This window comes from Macrobrachium nipponense, chromosome 7 (assembly GCF_015104395.2).
Source record: "Macrobrachium nipponense isolate FS-2020 chromosome 7, ASM1510439v2, whole genome shotgun sequence".
Taxonomy (NCBI): domain Eukaryota; kingdom Metazoa; phylum Arthropoda; class Malacostraca; order Decapoda; family Palaemonidae; genus Macrobrachium; species Macrobrachium nipponense.
The window spans coordinates 111126363-111145415 of NC_061109.1; the positions used below are offsets into that span (position 1 = coordinate 111126363).

Consider the following 19053-nt stretch of genomic DNA (forward strand, 5'->3'; position numbering starts at 1 on the left):
TTTTGCGACTCGGACGTTTTCTAGGCAGTAAACTAACGCCTTTTTCGTGTTGGTTCTGTCTAGCTTTGTCATTTTCATTGGTGATGTAACTGTTTTAATACAATTAACCTATTTATCGCGCTGCTATTAAGCCATAAAATACATAAGTGAACGAGTCATTGTGACAGACGTCAGTAATATTTGCTATAAACCTCGCAAGAACTGTCCCTTCTCGTTTGGCCAATATTGTGTTGCAAGCCCAGTGTGATACCTCCCTTATTTGATGCAACGAATCGTTCCACGAAAGGTAAAATACAATATGGCGTCTGTACCTTTATATTCTCTTTCGTCCCTAATCTAGCCTTCAAAAAAAGCCACGTAATGTTGGTGTTAACTCCCATGAAGGGGATCAAGAGATAAAGGCTTTTTTATTCATGGCTGAAACGTGTTCATTTGCTCATAAATTTCCTACTCCTCGAGCAGAACAATGGCTTCCCCTTCAACGTGTTCTCATAAAATTGACAGTAGGAAAGTTATTGTCTTCATTTGGCAGCTTTTATTTATTCATTTATTTATTTTTGTCCCTCGTACTACTATTTTCCTGCTTCGTCACCTTCCAAGAGTGGAAGTTTGAAGTTACTGTGATTCATATCCGCAAATCGAATCATCAGACTGGGAGGATATATACGCATTATATTGCAAAAATGATGTCGGTCAAGATTTCATGAAACAAAATAGCAGTAGGAAGCGAACGCTACATGTGTGGCTCTAAAAGCTTGCACATTTGTGATAAAATATAATTACAAAAATTACAAAATTTTTTTCAGTTAAGATCAGCAGTGGTATGTCTTTCCTGCCTCAAGCAATAACCACCAAAGAGAGAGTAAGAATCAATTTACCTGTAATTTCGATAGGTAAGATGAATGAAAATAAGACATTTAATACCTGAAGATGCTCTGGTGTTGTTTCATATCTGGTATGTGCCATGAAAAAAAAAAAAAGAAACAAACACACAGAGAGAGAGAGAGAGAGAGAGAGAGAGAGAGAGAGAGAGAGAGAGAGAGAAGCTAGATGCTGGTTATCTGACTTAAAAGCTATAGAAAGCCACTATCCTTCAGCAAACACCTACAGTTTAAGGAAAGGTCCTCCATAGGACATTAAAGATAAGTAAAAGTCAGACGACAACAAAAATAATCGCCAAAAGTTATGTAATAAGTTTAATAACAAACTTCATATGTATGTGTGTTATGTATATATATATATATATATATTATATATATATATATATATATATATATATACACATATATATGTGTGTGTGTGTGCACATCAATAAGCTGTTGCCTCCAGCAGCAGCCTCCATTAAATGACCAGGTATCTTCAGACTATGTTCCACCGCCCATCAGAAGAAAATGCCGTTGCAAGTCTTGAAAAGCCACCAGATGTGGAGGATGTGATCTTTTCGAAGTTCTGCAGCAGACCACTCTTTGTTTTACTGTCCTAGCCCTTTTTACTGAAATGGTTTCATTGTGGAAGTAGCGTAGTCCTATGATAGCCTTGAGTTCATTCGTGAAATAGGTGTTAGCGTTGGATAATGAGTAGCTGCATGCAATAATTTTGAGTTAATTCGTGAAACAGGTGTTAGCGCTGGATAAAATGTGTAGCTGCTTGCAATAATATTTCTTTTCTACAAGTGTTTTTCGCCTTGTAAAATAATAGACTCTCAAATGAATCAACGTTCATTAAGAATATATACTAAGTATCCTTCGTATTTCGACAGACAGACCATGCTACCCAGGTTTTTGAGGTTCAAGAGTTTTTTTATGCAGAAGCTGGCGTTACGTTACATGCAGTCAGAAGCTCTTATCTAACCGAGGCCCGAAAGAAACAAGAAGAAGAAGAAAGTCAAAACAGGTTGTGCAACTAAAAAAAAAAAGCGGGCGTTTGGAAATTCAACCAAATATCCAAATATCTGATGAGAGAACAAAATAAAGGCGCACTGAGGGTCGCAGACGGGTAATATGAGTTTCGTCTGACGATTCGGCTAAATTTTTCAGTTGATTGCCATTGGTCAAGCTCAGTCACGTGACGTGGGCCCCCCTAATGGAATCAACTGGTAAAACAGGCACAGCGAGCAAAGATAAAAATGGTGCAGGGTTGCTTCTAGTATCTTCTTTACACGAATCTTTTGTTTGTTGTTTGATATTGTTTGGTATGCAAGTTGTGAGTATATGTCTATCCTGGAAGGTTAGTGATGGTAAATAAGACGCTCTCCAGTAATCTGAGAAATGAAAGACATAAAAGATTCGTTATAATTGCTTTATTCTGACAAAGATTTATAATGTTCGTGGGTATTTTGAAACAAAAGCTGACACTGATATCACGCTTTTATTTCCTCAGAAACAAGTGATTTTGATACCTCACAGAGATCTTGATACCCTTATTTTTGTGAAGGGAGTCATGGCCTTTTTAAAGATTCAGTTGGGAAAAATGGCCAACCTAACTGGGTGCGTTCGCTATAACGAAACACAACACGTGCATAATAGTTATGGTTCTTCGTCTCGAAATACCTCCTTCTTTAAGAAAGTGACCTGAAAAATGATAAAATGTTTTATCATGTTAACGTTTGAAGCTACCAGTATTTACTGTAACAAGTTATTGGTGAAAAGTTGTTATAAGTATATATTATATATATCTATATATATATATATATATAATATATATATATATATGTGTGTGTGTGTGTGTGTGTGTGTGTGTGTGTGTGTGTGTGTGTGCGCGTATATATACATATGGATGTGTGGGTGTGTGTGTGTGTGTATAGATAAGAAAATAAGAAAATTCCTCAATAATATGAAGTATCTTGGACGATACATATTAGACTTTCGCTAGCAACCCAACTATAGCTGGTTCACTTAAGGTAGATTCTTGGGTGAGCCCTATGCCTACGAAACGTTAGTTAGGCGGCCGCTGATTGGCTGGAAGCTGCCTTGTCGCGGGCGGATTTTCCCTCACCATGACATTAAGATACGAGAATAAGAATACTATTTGTATACATATACATTTTTGTCAGTCTTCTTGCCTGGAGACACAGGTCGGAGAATGGTACTGTGTCATAGTTGACACGGTGGGCATGAAGACTGACATTTACGCTGCCTGGAAAATAGGGTAGGCCTGTCCTACCTGCTATTACATGATATTCCTTGTGTGTATGGTCTACTACTGATGAGACCAGGTGATGTCTTCCCACCGGGAGGCAATTGAAGTGCTGATTTCCATTTTTGGGGTATTGAAGAAAATTCCTGGTATTCAGCTTGTTTCTTTATTACTCATTACATCATGCCAAATTTCTCCCAGGCCTAGTCTCCTGGACTTGATTAATTTACCTAGTCTACAGAACTCCTGGACTAGATCTCTGGACTAGATCCCCTGGACTAGATCCCTTGACTAGATCCCTTGCAAGGGATAGATAATCATTTGTATTAATAATTTGGTAAAATAGCCAAAATGAAAGGGTGGAACGGCTGACGTCCTCCTCACATGAAAGCATTCGTGATCCTTACGTGTCTTTTAGTGTTACCAAAAACAGACGAAAGATTCAGGTCAGCGCTCCCATACTCAGAGTGAGAGAAAAACAAAACAAGGGACTGGCTACACTGCCACGCACTCGTGTCCACAACAAAAACGAAAATATTTCACAGTTCCAATCACTCTTACAATAGTAGCACAAAGATATTAGAGGAGGATGATGAATCAATTCCTAAATAAATCACTAATAATTAAAGGAATATTGTTCCCATTACAGCCTACCTCCCGGTACCAGCCACCAAACAAACGTCTCGTAAGAATAAGGCTCATCCAAAAATCTACCTTACATCGTTTTGATGAAACTAGCAGTGGATAGCAAAAGTCAACTTTTATATTTTTCAAGTGAAATCATATTTGCGTGAATTTTTCTTTTATGATTACCCGCGTTCGGAATCATATTATAAATTTAATGTATATGTGAATCTTCTCTCCACTGTTATCCCTGCACTAAGAGGTCGGTTGCCTGATGCGCCTTTCCTCACATCAGACATGGTTTATTATTTGGCAAAAGGGTTTTTACATAAATGTGTATGTGAATACAAGTCTGGAAGAAATTGTAAGACTATTTATTTAGGCAGTTGGGCAGACGCTTCATCTCCATCGTGCAATTTCGCATTTTATTTGTTGAAGGGAAAAGAATTCACTGTATTTAGAAACTTTGCGCATAAGCACTGATAGCACCACCTGGTAGTGCCTTAAAACAGCAGGAAACCATTAAGAAGAATTTGATTGCTTGCAAGAGGGGAAACTTGAGGGTAAATATTAGCACGTTGAAGTTTATAAGGGTAAATGGAGAAAAAAAATGTATGTGCTGGAACTGTCTACAGTACCCAAAGTATGAAGGCGTTGTTGAGGATGAGGATTTTAAATCGAAACGAGAGAAAAATGGTTGAAGTTGCTTGGTGCAAATATTTGCGAAGAATGTGCGGTGTAAGTAAAAAAGAATCTTGAGGCTGGCGTACGACATCGATTCGTAGGGTGGAGGCACGGTGGGTGGAGGTATATTTTGACTCTGAGGTGGAAGACTGCACTGACGAAAACTGGTCACAAGGCAAGAAGTGGGATGGAAAGGTTTTGATGGCCCCGGTGTGAGTTCTTCGTCAATATTGCAGTGCGAAAAAAAAAAGATAAAAAAAAAAGTTCTTTGTATACAGCGAAATCTTCGGTTTATTTTAATTAACATAGAGAGCTTCAAGGGTACTTTCTTAAGTTAGTGCGTGACGTATGAGAGGGTTGTGCTATTTCATTAAATAACCAGGCTTTTGATAACTGAACTTGTCGATAATTGATATTCGTCTCAGTTGTTGGGTAGAGTCTACAGTTCCTTACTGGTAATTTTATACCCCCGTCACACTTTACCACTTAAAGCAAGGTCTTATGTACATAATGATGGTTTAATGACTTCTAATACAATCCAACCAACTAACCGTTGCTTACATGCTACTCCGCGCTTGTCATAATATTGTCGCTGAACTAAAATCCTTATTCCTGTTTTACTCAAAAATCATTCGGTCGCGTGTCCTTCATAAGTATAGAACTTAACGATTATTTCTCCTGTAAGCAATTCCTTCTGTTTCGGTAAATCTCCATATATTTTAATATAATCGATTTAGTATTTGATTTTTACGTTATAGAAACATTTTATTTGTAAACTAATGAACACATTGATAGTGAACACGATGACAAAGGAAACACAGTGACCCTCTACATTAGGAACCAGATGAGGACGCCTGTAGCAAAAACGAGAGGCCAGAAAAACATCTTATATCCTACTTAAAAACATATTGCTATGTCCAACAGAACTCCAAAGGACAGACCTAATATACAAACACGCCCGCCACAGTGTAGAGTTTGGTATATATAGTATAGAGTGAATACCTAGTGCTTCTTTGTCAAGGAAGTTGATCTGCCACAGTCTGATTGCCATCATAGGCACTACTGTGAAAAACGTGACCTCTTGACTCTCCTTGGAGGTGCTAGTATGTAATACCATGAGATTCTGTTGTGAAACAGACTCCGGTAAACTTAGTATCCTTGAAGCCCTTTATATTAATTAAAATAAACCCGTAGATTTTGCTGTACAAAGAATTTTTTAATGCACTGCGGTATTTACAATTAAAGAACTCACAACGAGGGTCATCAAGACTACCATCTCACGTCTTGCCCGTCAGCATATTTCCCAAGTCTGGAAGAGTATAAGGATGGGGAAAATTAGGACCAATCAAAGCACGTGGAGCTGATCCATGACGTCACAAGCCCCGCCTTTTAGCTACACTCGGTCTCATAGCCATTACTGCCAGTCACAATGCCGAAGAAAAACTTCCCCATTTCACAGTTTACGGCTTGTATGACCTATACATTTTAGTCAGATATATCTAAACAGAATGTAACAGTAATTCAACAACAATATATTCTTCAAATGAGATACATCGTGAAATATACTAAGCGTTATTGGCTTCTCCCTCTTGGTAATAGTGCTCAGTACCTCTTAATTCCTGCTTATAAGAACGATATTTTCTGCGTTAATAATATTTTCATCGCGATTTGCTAAATTATATACTTGAAAATTCGTGTTTAATGCCATTTATGAAGAGTTGCGATAGCTCATGGGATGAATCAAACAATATACAAAATGGTAAAATTGATGGTATGGTAAAAATTATGGTATATGATCTGTAATTAGCACTACAGAATACAGACCGGAGTGCCAAGAACTTCGCGGCACTTCGACTCCCATCAAGATGAATTTAATCTTCGACTTTGAAAGTGACGACTGTAAAAGCATGGAGCATGGATCGTTTTTCAGGTGTTACTGCCTGTTGTTTCAGGATATAAAAATTACTGAAATAATAACTGCCTTATGCTTAAATGAAATGTGGAGGATACAGTTTTGATGTCAAATTTATGAACCTTGTAGGGAGATAGTGCCGTCAGTACACCTCATTCGGTTCAATGTAGGCATTACTTAAGGTTCTTTGCAGCGTCCCTTCGGCGTCTAACTGCAACTGTTGTCATTCATTTTACTGTTACCTCCGTTCATATTCTCTTTCTTCCATCATACTGTCCACCCTCTCCTAACAATTGTTTCATAGTGCAACTACGAGAATTTCATCCTGTAACACCTTTCAAAATAAAGTAAAGTAAAGTAACACCTTTCAAACCTTTTACTGTCAATTTCCGTTTCAGCGCTGAATGGCCTTAGTTGCCCCAGTGCTTGGCATAATTCCAAAAATGTATATGGAAAAAGAATTTATGAACTTAATTTAAGGCATACATTTTGCCAATCAGTGTGAGCTTGTATGAAAATAGTAGTATACTCATATACTACCGTTATCTCTGGCTTTAATGAATACATGTTGAATATTTGTATAAAGTTTTCTGTAGAGAGAAAGATGGAAAAGAAGTGTCATCCATATTTATTTTAAAGCATATAGCAGTTTTAATAAATTTATGCATCAATTCTGCTTTAGTTCAGCTCAGTAAAAAGTCTACTGTAACTCATTGTAATATTTTGCACACAATGAATGACAAGTACGAAGGGTTTGCTAAAAATATTGAATTAGTGTTTTCTTTGTACACAATAAATTTTAAGCAAACATCACGTAAGGGATTGCTAAAAATATTCAATACTGAATTATGTTATCACTTTTTATTTGTCTGTACACAATGTATGAAAAGTAAGAAGCAAAAGCAAAAAATATTCAATAACAAACTTTTTATATGTTTTTACACAATGAATGGCAAGTACCAATCAGGTAAGAACATCTGGAAGGTTTTATAAAACGGAATCCACCTCAAAAAGGCAATTTTTTACTACAGTTTATCAAGTACACCTGAAAAACAGCCTTATTCAAATTAGCCATTGACAGGATGAGTTTGTCAAGTAACTATATTTGGTTACAGTAGGCTAACTTGGATCACCAAAATAACAATACCGTAGATTTCCCTACACATTAGCTCTTGAAATAATTTAATGAATGTGCTGATACTGTGTCCCTGTAAATAGTAGGGACTATATCAGTCTGATTCCTGTTCATGGCCCAGTAATGACCAGGATATTGCTTTTATACAATGCACGGTAATGTGCATTACCACGAAACTGCATATGTCCATAGACATCCTTAGTGTAAGCTCTACTCCCTCTATCTATTTTCCCCTACTGACAGGTCAGATACCATCATTTTTACCATCTTGTATATTGTTTGATTCATCCCGTGAGTTATCGTAACTCATTGTAAATGGCTTTAAACATCCATTTCCACGTCTATAATTTAGAAATTCGCGATGTAAAAATATTATTTACCAGGAGGGAGGAGCCAATAACGCATAATATCTTTCACGGTGTATCTCATTGGAACACTATATTGTTGTTAAATTAGTGTTGCATTATGTTTAGATATAGCTGACTAAACTGTATATGTCATACAAGCCGTAAACGGTGAAATTGAGAAGTATTTCTTCGGCATCGTGACTGGTGGCAGTAATGGATATGGGACTGAGGAGGGAGCTAAAAGGCGTGGCTTGTGACGTCCGGATCAGCTCCACGCACTTTGATTGGTCCTAATTTTCCTTATCCCTATACTCTTCCAGACTTGGGAAATATGCTGCCCGTCACCACTCACCGGTTATAGTTAGTGCAATCATCCACCTTCCCACTTGAACATTCGATGTCTCACTCCAGCCTCAAGATTCTTCTTAAACCGATTATTTTTCACATATATTCGCTTCGCAACACTTCAATCATTTACGATTTAACGTCCTCATCCCAACAATTCCTTTATACCTTAGCAGATAATTCGAGCAATTTTTTTTTTCTTCCTTTTACCCTCATAACCCTCAACGTGTTACCATTTACCCTTAAGTTTCTCTTCTTGCAAACACTTTCAAACTCTTTTTACTGGTCTATGCAGCTTCGTTTCGTTTCTCCAAACAGCACTGCTTCATCTAGTACATCTGATTTTCCTTTAGGATGCATCTGTCATTGTTGGAGTCTATAATAACATAATGACAGCTAGTGCATACTCACAAACATACATATACGATTATACTATTTTCATAGTCACTCTGACTCGGGATTTTTATATCTCATTGCCACTGGTGGTAATGAAAGACACAAGCATATTGTAACATATATACACACACACACACACACACTCACACACACACACACACACACACACATATATATATATATATATATATATATATATATATATATATATATATATATATATATATATATATATATATATATATATATATATATATATACTACTATATATATGCAAACATTCAGTCACAAATGTCGTTTGATATCCAATTTACCTCAGAAATAATACCAAAGGGAAATTACAATTGCTAACTGGCTTGTCACCTGATGGACGCGACGAATCCTTAATCAGTTCCCCCTTCAGTTTATTTCCGATGAAAAGCTAATCAATCGACATTTGTAGCTTAGTCTAATGTGTTTACAAAATATCAATGCAATGTGATATATATATATATATATATATATATATATATATATATATATATTGTGTGTGTGCGCGCGAACGTAAAATAAATGCTAACAGCTTTCATTTTTCTAAATTCTCCAATAACATTGAAGTCATGTCTGTTGGTTTCACAGAACGAATGTGTTTATTAAACTAGATTAATTTATCAGGATAGTTGCCACCTTTTTATATACCTTTATCTGGCCGCGATTATAATTCCCCCTTAATGTTGTCTTTTAAAATTTGACGTAATCATTCAAATCTAATCTAATAAATAAGTGTGACGTTATTCCAACTTCAACTCTTCAGTCTTCAAGAACGTTGAATTGTGGTTGAAAACTGAAAGAAGAAGATGGGTTTGTTGACATTGCATTCTGTGGTACAATATTGCCCCCCCAAAAAACGCTACTTAATTATTAATTCTTGATACTGGTTTTATTGTGTATGAATCAAACGCTGTAGCTACAGTAAGGTAAGTGATGACCGAAGACTATGATAGTTGTTAAGCTATGCTACATAATCAGTTAGGCTATTTCAAGGAATATCGGAGCGTATTTTAGCCTAGCATACCTAGCTTAGCCCTAGTAGGCTAGCTAGTGATGCGCAGCAATTACTAGCTAGCTAGGTATAGCTTACCTTCTACTCTGTTTGAGTACCTAGTATTATTGTTTTGCCAAATTTCTGCACTTAGTAATGCTGTGAGTAAGCCACACAACTTTTCTACGGTTTAGGGTAGATCACCACGGCAGGCCAACCAGGCCACCTACAATCAACGCTTGCCACCCTCCGAAAAAGTACATTATAACGCGTCCTGACACCGGAGATGGGCATCAGTCGCGACTTGTTGTTGGTGAGAAACGGAGTTAAAGACCTCTACTCGCCCTTTCGAAGTAAGTATTTTCTCCAAAGTTAGAAAGGTTAGGCCAAAATTTTAAGTTGTTCCGATACTTAATAGGGTAAAACATCAAAGCAGGCCACGCAGGCCAGCTACCATCAGTGCAAGCCACCCTCCGAAAAAGTACATTATAACGCGTCCTGACACCGAGATGGGCATCAGTCGCAGACTTGTTGTTGGTGAGAAACGGAGCTAAAGACCTCTACTCTCCTTTCGAAGTAAGTATTTCCTCAAAGTTAGAAATTAAGGCCAAATTTTAAGATTTAAACAGATTAAACAGAGGGTACTGAAAATGGCGACCCACGGCAGTGGAAATCTCACCAAAACGCTTTAGAAATTTTTACTTACAACTAAAAATGTTTCGAAGATTGACGCCATCTCGATGTTTACGGAGTAGCTTGTGTCAATAAACTAACCATTTCCTGTGATAAATCCGCACACCACTTGTACCCACAGACGCTGGAGCACTTTTATCACAACAATCGAAACACGATTTCTCATCAACAACAAGCCAGGCGTAAACAGCTGTTGGGTAGAAGATGACGAGAAGCGTTCTCTTGGCTAATTTTTAAATAAGTAGTAAAACATCAATATTTTACATATTTATGATGATTAATTTGAAAATATTCGTTATTGAAAAAGTAACTCGCCTCTGACTCAAATTTAAGTAATTATTTTTTCTGAATTAGAACGTTCTTTCAAGTTCTGTATTATGACGTCACGACATCTGACTTTCGTACCTATTGTAAATAATTGCTATACTCAACTGTCATTGCAGAACAGTTTACCAGTTATTGGTGCAGATTGTTATCAGCTATACATGTAATTGTTATAATCGTAATGCGCATATATATCTTTATTATTTACTTTTTGGATATATGAAGATGTTTTACTGCTGGATTTATCGCCGTAGTGTGACGCAATCGTTTTTTCGGTCCCATGGGCCTCTGTCTGTTTCGCACCATAAGAAATTATGGGGCCGAATTTGCAATGACCAGAAAGTCGTTAAAAGAGGAAAGTTAGCATTGAGGGGCATATGTTTTGACTGAGAAAAATACAAATTTATTCAATAGCTAGCTTGTAAAAAATACTTGGTTATAAAAAAACTTGATTGACAACTAAGCAGCATGTCTACTATGGGTTTCAGAGACAGTGCAAGCACGTTTTTGGGCAATACCTATTTCTGTAACGAACACTCGTAACAGAACGAGATTTTGCTATAGTGCATTACACCCAGTGCCGTAATTCATAAGGGTATCGTGAATCACTAATCGTAAAGAATAACGACTTGTACCAAGAGACAAAAACTCCATTATGCAGAAATGGATACGAACACGCGTATAAAGCTCCACCTACCCTCTCCCCCCCCCCCCCCCCCCCCCCCCCCCCCCCACCCCCCCCCCCCCCCCCCCCACCCCCCCACCCCCCCCCCCCCCTCCACCGCCATCCCTTTTCTTCTCGTTCCTCCGCCTTCCTTTCTCTCTCTCTCTGTTGCCATCGGTATGTGTTGACCTCCAAAACTGGGTATAAGACTACACACAAAACGTTGAAATGGTGAAATTAGGCTATGTATTGGAAGTATATATACATAAATATTAAAGCAATTTTATCATTATTGCATTACTATGACAACTAGAATTCATGGAAACAGTTTATAATAATGGAACGGCGGCGTAGTGTGAAGCCTCCACTAATGTGGCAACGATGATTTTGCCATTCTTAGCATGCAAACATTAAAGCATGCAAACATTAAAGGTTACATTTATTTCTGGCATACGATTATTTAAGAAATTCAAAATACTAATAAAGACTGAAATCAATGAAAAGTGCTAGCAAAAACAAAAAGCAAAAAAAAAAAACAAAAAAAAAAAAAAAAAACGTAGTCGTTCCTCTATGCACTTTTCCGTATTCGTTCCTCTATGGTTTTCGGCAGCCAGATGTCGCACCCAAAACGTTAGAAACATTTGATTTTATCTACGTTAGAAATATCTGTAATTTTTCGGGGTAATTTGGTTGCTAAAAAGGGATAATATACATGAATTAAATCAAAATTTTTAAATAACAATGTAAATTTAAACTAAATAACGAGTAAAGTAACAGTTTAGGGAATAAAACTTTGCAGTTCGTCGTCTGTCGTCGTCTGTCGTCGTCTGCTGTTTGTAATTGTGTTTATGCGCGCGCGCTTAGAAAACCAGGAACAGCAACGGGTTTAAAGTGCAATGTGGAGTGAACTGAGACCAAAATGTGTATAATAACAATCAAATAAGCACTGTGGAGTTTCAGTTGTGATGGCAGTAAGGATAAAAAACCGCCGATTACAAGGTAAGAATGAATTCAGTTCCAACCATAACCCCGGGTAATAACAAGTTTCATACTTTCACTAATATAGGCAACAAAATGTTGTTTTATTGTGCTGATTACAACTGCAATCTTGAGTAAGATCAATAAACGTTACATACATACGCAAACATTGTTCAAATGAGTGCTGGGAAGGCTGGGAAAGATGGTGTCCGTCACTGATGAGAACCGTCCATGAAAAACGTAGCCGCCATATTGGATTTCAAAACTGCCTTGAAAACATATTACGAAGAGCTCACATGCTATTTTAGTTCGTATGGGGCTTTCATATATCACAATATGTTGACGAAACTTCAGTCTTTTAAATGGTATGCTTAGAGTTGCAATTGTATTCATGTTTTCACCAATTAAATATCGAGTGAATAAGACCCGTCACAGTGATGAGGGTTGGCCTGAACTGATGTTTCCCCCTACAAACCATCGGTCCTTTAACAATAGGAAGTAGCTAGCGGCAGCTGGAACGGCGTAAGCTTCGAACAAGGGGAGAACGGTAGTTAACTGCTTGTCCGATCGTCGCGCGGCTGGGAGGTAAACAAATCACTTTTGCTTTCGGCCGTGTGTGGATAGGACGTGCTCGTCATCGCTCTGCCCGCTTGTCGTTTGCTTTGAGTTTTGAGTATATGCCCTCTTTTCCTAGTGTGATTGAGAGTTATTGTAAGTACGTACTTTGCATTTCTTTTGTTCATTTATGATGAGTGAGGAAGAAATGGAGATTGTTCCGATACGTAATACAAACCATCGGTCCTTTAACAATAGGAAGTAGCTAGCGGCAGCTGGAACGGTCGTAAGCTTCGAACAAGGGAGGGGAGAACGGTAGTTAACTGCTTGTCCGACAGTCGCGCGCCGCGCGACTGGGAGGTAAACAAATCACTTTTACTTTCGGCCGCGGGTGTGAAGGACGTGTTCGTCATCGCTCTCTGCCCGCGTTCATCGTCGTATGCTTTGTTTATATTGTGTTTTCTACTAATGGTTTTGTTTGACTTGAAAATGAAATTGTAAGTACACTGTTTTCATTTTCATTACTTAATTATGAACCAACATGGAGTTATCGCCGTAGATGCGGCGATTCCTCTCTTTTCATGAATTGAACCCTTGAATTATGTCTCGGTGCCGAGGGCGGGCGCGCTCGCGCCGAGTCATGTATTTTGGGCGAAAGTGTGTAATTGAAAAATGTAAGTACTCTTTTCATTATATTTTTGCCTGTGCGTTCGTTACCGAGAGTGTGATTGCGCTCGGCACGAGCCTTTTAATTTTGTATAATAGAATGCAATGAAAGTGGATTCGCAATTGCAATATTCTTTTCATTTTCATTTATTATTTACATGAAATTTAATTTGGATCAATTTTCGTTCTTACCCGGGAATTGATCTTACGTTTTTTTATGTGAAAATAAATCGCAAGTTGCATATTCTGTTTCATTTTCATATATATTTTAATGATGCACATATCATTGGATAAGTTTCCGTTCTTACCCCGGGAATTGATCTTTTCCCCTTTAAGTTCTATGAAGATCTCAAGGGAGTATTCTGTTTCTTTTTTTTTTTTCATGATTCTTTTCACTGCGGGGGTGGCGGGGGTAGGGGAAGCGAAGGTCTGCCAGGAAGTCGTCGGAAAGCTCTCCCGCGACTCCCTTGGTATCCGATTCTTCGTCTTCCTTCCTGCCCCCGCTCAGCTTCTTCGTTGTATTTTGTATTTGGGGTCTTCCTTGCGTTCGGGGTGGGGCATGTCTTCCCCCCGTGCGTGAGGGAACCCCTATTACTAATCTATCTATGTTACCGCAGGTGCTACATCCGTGGGAGACGACCTTGGACAGGTATGGACCACCGCGGAGGCAGGGCATGCCTAGCATCCACGGGCTGCTGCAGCGTCTAGCGAGGTCTGGGGCGGTCTCCACTAATACCACGGCCGCTTAGCTGCTGCCCCCCCCTCCTGGTGTACACTCCCCATGCTGTGCGATGACGCCGTCTGCCGCTACTAGGGCCGCAGCCGTACCGAGGTGGGGTTGCCGCCGCCGCCTGTTTTCTTCGTGTTGCCTGCCCCAGACTTCCGCTGTTCCAGCAGCTCGCCCCTGGACCGGCCTCCAGGACCCAGGTTCCGCTGGCTGCCGATGATTCTACGAGGGCGATCGCTGGGCCTGCCGTACCTGCCGCTGATGTGATTCCCGCTGTTGGCTTGGCTGTCCCTTCTGGGTCTACCGCTGCCGCTGTTCCTGCCGCGCCCTGAGCTGGTTTGCTGTTCCTGTCGCTCCTGGTTCCTGTGCCTGTCCATGCTGGTCCTGCCCACGGTGTGTCTTCCCCAGTCCCAGGTCCTTCCGGACAGGTGCAGTCGGGCCGTGTTGCTTCGGCAATAGCCCCGGCTCCGGCCTGGATGGAGGACCTGACGACTGTCCTGCGTGAGCTGACGAGGAAGAGGAGAAGAGGAAGCTGTCATCTTCTTCTTCATCGTCTGCTGCTGCCTCTTCCCCTTCGACTTCTAAGGCCCATAAGCCGAAGAAGAAGAAGGCTGCCTTCCCCCCTAAGAAGTCTCCTTCGGGAACTTCTAAGGGCCCGTCCCACCCCGGTGGGACGGGGGGTCCTTCTGCTGGTCCTCCTGCTCCTTCGGGAGCGGGGCCCGTCTCCCCTTCCGTAAGGAAGAGATAGACGGGGACCAGAGTGGAGTATCGGTTAGCTCTGGTACTTCCTCGCCTGGTGCTAGCGGCGATGCCGCTACGCCAGGTTCCGGCTCGGTCTCTCGTTCGCGAGAGATCCCGAGTGTAGTTCTCCTCGGGAGACCGTGCAGCCAAGTTGTTCCGATACGTAATACAAACCCTCGGTCCTTTGTTCCGACACGGCATACAAATTCTTCGGTCCTTTTACAATAGGAAGGTACTAGCGGCAGCTGGATAGGTCGTAAGCTTTCGAACAAGGAAGGGGTTCGGTAGTTAAGCTTGTCCGACAGGTCGCAGCGCGCGCGCGACTGGGAGGTAAACAAACCACTTTTGCTTTCGGCCTGCTGGCGTGTGGACGTGTATCATCGCTCTCTGCCCGCTTCATCGTCGTTGCTTTCGCATGATTGTGTTTTTCTTTTATATGTATCTATGAAAATGAATTGTAAGTACAATCATTTCATTGAATTCAATTGTGAATTAAAGGATCTTGGTCACAAGCCCTCCGTTTACCCGAGTGCCGGGACTGAAGGGCGTAATTGCGGGAATTCATTTTCCCAAGAATGATCCTCGGATTGGGTATGCTCGGTGCCGAGGGCGGGAGCGCTCGCTCCGAGCGTATATTGGGTGAAAATGTGTAGATGAAAATCGTAAGTAAGTGCTCTTTTCATTTATATTTTTTTGACCTGTATGCGTTGCCGAAACGAATGCGCTCGACACGGAAAACTTATTCAGTATGAAAGTGGAATCGCAAGTACAGTATTCTTTTTCATTTTTCATATATTATTTTTTATTGTAGCAATACTCATTTTGGATCAGTTTCCGAGCTTAAACCGGAGATTGATCCTTCCCCCTTTTTATTTTGAATGAAGTGAAATCGCAAGTGCAGTTCTTTTTTCATTTCATTTTTTTTTATTGAGTATTGCATTGTTGACTGGATCAATGTTCCCGCTATTCACGGGAATTGATCCTTCCCCTTTTTTATTTGTATGAAGTGAAATCGCAAGCGCAGTAGTCTTTTCATTTTCATATATTTCTTGATTGCATCAATTCATTATGGATCAAGGTTTCCAGAAACCTTGATCCATAAAGGTAAGGAATAAAACCTTTCACCCTTGCGCTCGGTGCCGAGGGCGCGAATGCGCTCGATCCGAGCCCTTATTCTTTGTGAAGTGAATCGTTTGCAAGATGCATTTTCATTTTGTTTCCTTTATTATTGATTGCATCAATATTATTTGGTTCAAGTTCCGCTCAGTCAGGGAATTGATCCTTATGCCTTGTATTCGTGCCGATGGCACGATTGCTCTAGGGCTTTTATTTTGTTGTTGGGTACATGGGTGCTGTGCGGGGGTGGGGAACGAGACCCCCCCCGCTCAGTTCCCACAGATGGCTCTTCCCCTTGGGGGGGGGGGGGGTTATCGGCGTTCTTCTCCTCGCCCGATCCGTCGAGCGCGGGGGAGGGCGCTCGGTGCCCGATGTACAATTGTATTAGGGGTCTTCCACTCGTTCGGGAGGGATCAAAACACGCACGAGGGGATTTCCCCCCCATTAATCGCTACTACTATTATTTCCGCAGGTGCTACTGCCACGAGAGTGGACGTTGGTGAGGTATGGGCGTCCTTCCAATTGCAGAGCGTGCTGGGTCCAGGGGCTGCGGTTCGATGTCTGGGCCTACTGCGGTCACCCATGGAGTGGTGACCACGCAACCAGGTGACGACGTCCCTCCTCACCTGGTGTACTCGCCTCACGTGGTAACAGTCTTGCCTACAGCCGCTGTGAAGTGCCGTTCGCCGTACCGAGAGGGGGGCGTGCCGCCGCCGCTCGTGGTTGCCGCGCTGCAGCGACCACACTTCCGCTGCCCTAGAACTCGCCCCTGGACCTGCCGCCGGTACCAGGATGTTGCTGGCTGCTGCTCCACTTCCTGTGTTTCCGGTGCTGCCTGCCGTACCTGCCGATTCTGGGCCCTGCCGTTGCTGCGCTGGCTGTTCCTGCCGTTGCTACGCTGGCTGTCCCTAACGATGATGTGCTGGCCGTGCCTGCTGTTCCTGAGATGCCCATACCTGCTGATGTCGTCCCTGTTCGTGGTGGTACTACCCCAGACTTTGGTCTGTCTGTACAGGTGCGTCCGGGCCCTGTGGCTTCGGCTACAGCAGCCCCGGCTCCGCCCTGGATAGCAGATCTTACGTCTGTCCTGAGGAAGCTGACGAAGAAGAGGAGGAAGGTGTCAGTGGTCGTCGTCTTCATCTTCTTCATCGTCGTCGGCCGCCGCCTCGTTCCCCTTCGACTTCTAAGGCTTTACAGCCGAGGAAGAAGAAGGCCGCCTCCTCCCTCCTAAGAAGCTTCCTCGGGAGCTTCTCGGGACCCGTCTCACCTCGGTGGGACGGGAGGTCCTTCCGCTGGTCCTCCTGCTCCTTCGGGAGCGGGGCCCGTCTCTTCTTCCGCAAGGAAGAAGACTACGGGGACCAGAGGGGTACCGGCTAAACACCGGTACTTCCTCGCCTGGTGTCAGTGGTTCTGCCACTGCATCAGGGTCCGTCTCGGCCTCCCGTTCGCGGGAGGTACCGAGTGTACGGTCGCCCTACCAGCGACCGTGCAGCCAGGAACCAGACCTCTGAGTCGCTCAGCGTCAGGTTCACGGCACGGGGCGGAAGACTGGTGACAGCCGCTCATGCGACTCTCACCAGACCAGCTCTCACTCTCGCGGTGAAACAGCTGGTTACCCGGGGACGTGACGGTCCGCGACCGACGGGCTGAGGCTGGGAGAGAGGTCCTCCTGTTGCGCGGTGCCAGCCACGCTGGAACCAGCGACGTGACGTGCCGTGAGGACAAGCACCGGTCTCACTGCGACAGTGGAGCCTGCAGGTCGCCTGGACCGTCGCTCTCACAGAGAGCGATCGGGTACGGCAACCAGCACCAGCTCTTCTGACACTCGAGATCAGTGCCGCTGTGCTCAGTCCAGCCGTTCTCCACAGCGAGACGGTTCGACCAGGCCTGCAGCTCGATCGTCACCGCGGGTTGACGATCGCCTGCAGACCTCCAAGCCTGCTGGTCCTGCCAGCGAGCGACGAGGGAGCGTCAGGTCTGCCTCTCCCGTACCTTCAACCTCCTCGGGTGACACCGGGAGGAGCGGAGGTATTGAGGAGTGATCGTGAGGGGTGCGCGCCCCTCATGATCCCACCACGACGCCCTACGTGCCAGGCACGGTTCTTGGACCGGCCAGGACGTATGCGCAACGTGGATGGGGAAGACCGAGAGGGCTGTCGCTGTTCCCCCTTCTTAGGAGGAAGGTTCTCGGAATATGCTCTTGTTCGAAGGGCTTAACGGTCCCACTCTGCAAGATGCTGTGACTTCCGAGATCCAGAGGAACTTTGCCGAGGTTACGGCGTGATTCGTCAGCACAACGGACCTCGGGGAAGGATCGCCGCTCCCACCAGCAGAGCCACGTCTCGGCTCGAGTCGTTTGGGGCCCGAGAGGGAATCCAAATCGACGGTGGGTCTGCCGCGATCGGAGCTTGCCGACTGGGTTGAGCCAGGTAGTCTCTCGTCTCCGGACAAGGAGGCTCTCTCGGTTCTGGACGGTCGAACAAGCTCCTTCACCTCCTCTACTGCGACAGAGGCGTTTCTACGTGTCTTCGGACATCGTATTTATATATCCCTTCGGTCCTCCTGAGGTTTCGACCTCGACGAGGACTGGAATGAGTCGGAGCGGTATCGGCCTCTCTCCGTCAGGTGTCGATCAGCCCCACCCAGACGACGTTCACAGTGGCAGGCAGAACCCTTACCTACAGTGAGAGTTCGTAACCCTCCTCGGGAAAACGTTTTTCTCCTGACGATACGTTTTTCCCAGACTCTGAGAGGCCATCGCCGCAAGGCGTTGGCTGCTCCTACTCTTTCTCCAACTGCTAGTTCCACTGGGAAGGCAGCGAGCGAGTATCCAATTCCTCCCCATTCCCCTCTCTCCTTACGGCTACGAGGGAAAGGGGAGGGATCCTACAGAGATTTCTGTAAGATCCCACGTAGGGGCTGCGCTACCGGGGGGACCTTCGGGTCCTACCTGCGTAAGCCCCGGTCATTGAGGAGGGATCCTGCCAGCC

General features: G+C 43.0%; 1 protein-coding gene across 2 annotated transcripts in view; it reads left to right on the forward strand.

Annotated features, from left to right (window-relative positions):
- Nucleotides 1–9329: 9329 nt before the first annotated feature.
- Nucleotides 9330–19053, forward strand: part of LOC135217379 (17S U2 SnRNP complex component HTATSF1-like) — a 173052-nt gene continuing 163328 nt past the window's right edge. Inside the window, exon 1 of one of the 2 annotated variants that reach the window (XM_064253224.1) lies at nucleotides 9330–9418. The gene's annotated coding sequence lies outside the window, so the exon portion shown is untranslated. Of the gene's footprint in view, nucleotides 9535–19053 lie in introns of both variants that reach the window. The other variant, XM_064253223.1, reaches the window with a different exon arrangement.